The sequence below is a fragment of the Telopea speciosissima genome, chromosome 2, assembly GCF_018873765.1.
Source record: "Telopea speciosissima isolate NSW1024214 ecotype Mountain lineage chromosome 2, Tspe_v1, whole genome shotgun sequence".
Classification (NCBI taxonomy): Eukaryota; Viridiplantae; Streptophyta; class Magnoliopsida; order Proteales; family Proteaceae; genus Telopea; species Telopea speciosissima.
The window spans coordinates 31,544,518-31,546,871 of record NC_057917.1 but is presented as its reverse complement, the minus strand read 5'-3'; positions in this window follow the sequence as shown (position 1 = coordinate 31,546,871).

Genomic DNA, 2,354 nt, shown 5'->3' with positions numbered 1-2,354 from the left:
TACTTACAAGACCTAAGTCCTCCAATGGTTTAGCTCCACCTCAAGACCCCACCACCTCCTTTTAGATTCTTTTCCCCTCTTCTCCTTCTTAATAACTGTCCTTAGGTTGGTAGGAGAAGTAAATGGCCAATGAAAGCTTAACTTCTATTTATAGTAAGTGGCCCTCAAGGCCTGTTTGGCTTGGCTTGCTAAGTATATTAACATAGTAAAATCATTAAATAGAATTTTGGGCCTTGGGTGCCACAACCATAGGATAGTTTAGGGGTAGGTGCCACCATATTCGGGAATATGGTCATGGTGTCCAGAACACAGGTATGTGGGTCCCACATAAAAGAAGTACTCAACAGCCTAGTCAGCACGAATGGATTATCGGACGGACTCACCACCAGTGGGTCCGTTCGTAAATCCGTTACAGCTAAAAAGGGTAGGAGCCCTCTAGAAGGCTTGGGGGCTTATACCTGCACCCCAAGGTTGTAACAAGGAGGATGCGCAAGTATGCCTAAGGTTAATAACTTACCCCTCGATCTTCACGGCGTGTCCTGCGTGATCCTGAAGGGTTTCTCGACCGCGATGCTAACCTCATCACTGAGTGAGGTGTCTAAGTGTGGCGACATGGGAAAAGTCTTCTGGTACTCCTGGGGCTTGTACTAGGAGGATAGTCGACGAATCTCCCCACTTCTAATTGAGGAACTTTTCCTCAATAAGTAGACCTGGGAATTGATCGATGATCTTGTGATTGGGCTTGACCACCAATGAGAACAGCTTGTCGACGTACAAGGCAGCAATATCTACACGTCATGAGGAAGAAATTAATACTTAATTAGTAATCCCAGGTGTAGGTATAACATATGTACTTTCAGCTGAAGGGATCAAAGTTGACCCAGGAAAGGTAAAGGCAGTAATGGGAAGCCCCCAAGAATATAGGGAAAATCATAGCTTTCTGGGATTGGTCGGTTACTATCGGTGCTTTATTGAAAACTTCTGACGGATATCTGCCCCTATGTCCAAATTGACTTGAAAGGGAGTGAAATTTCTTTGGTCCGAAGAATGTGAGAAGAGCATCCAAGAATTGAAGCAGAAGTTGAGCACAACTCTAGTTTTAACCTTACCTTATGGCACTGGGGGAATGACTGTATACAGTGATGCTTTGAGGTTGGGACTAGGATGTGTGTTGATGCAAAATGGAAAAGTAATGGCCTATGCTTCACAATAACTGATCGATTATGAGAAGAACTACCCCCCCTCATGACCTAGAGTTGGCGGCGGTGGTTTTTGCGTTTAAGATTTGGCGTCATACCTATATGGGGAGAAGAGTGAGATTTATAGTGACCATAAGATCATAAAGTACTTCTTAAAGGAGTTAAACATGAGACAGAGGCGGTGGCTGAAATTGATGAAGGATTATGATTGCACGATCCACTACCACCCTAGCAAGGCAAATGTGGTAGTGGATGCTCTTAGTCGGAAGTCTAAGACTGTATCATTAGCGGCATTGACTTCGTTCGAGCGATTGATTAAGGAAGCTCGACAGATAGACCTGGAGGTGTTGATTGATGACACTATTTTGTCCTTAGCAGCCCTCACAGTGCAACCATCTTTGATTGAGAGAATCAAGGCCCAACCCACTGACCCAGAGTTATAGGAGTTGATGGGTAAAGTTCGGACAAGTGATCAGCCAGATCCGGATTTCACTATATCGAAGAATGGCATGCTTAAATTCTGGAGTAATATTTGCTTACCCAATGATGAGGAGTTGAGGAAAGAGGTGTTGAGCGAGGCTCACAGTTCACCGTACTCGATGCACCCTGGTATTACCAAGATGTACAAGGATCTAAAGAGGAACTATTGGTGGAGCGGCATAAAGGCAGATGTGGCCATTCATGTTTCAAGATGCCTTATTTTTCAACAGGTTAAGGCAGAGAGACAGCGACCATATGGATTACTTTAGTCCATACCTATCCCAGAATGGAAGTGGGATAACATCACCATGGATTTATTGGCTTGCCCCGTACGGCCAGGAGTATGGATTCCATTTGGGTTGTAGTCAATCAATTGACCAAGGCAGCACATTTTATCCCTATAAAATTGACATTCACTATGGACAAATTAGCCAAGCTCTACATTGATAATGTTGTTCGCCTACACAGAGTGCCTATTAGCTTTATTTCAGATCGAGACCTAAGGATCACATCGAGGTTTTAGGAAGACTTTCAGAAGGCCATGGGCTATTTGTTGAACTTTAGCACGGCTTCCCACCCACAGACCGACGGGCAATCGGAGCATACTATTTAAACTTTGGAGGATATTCTTAGGGCATGTGCCATTGACATGAAAGGAAGTTGAGATGAGCATAT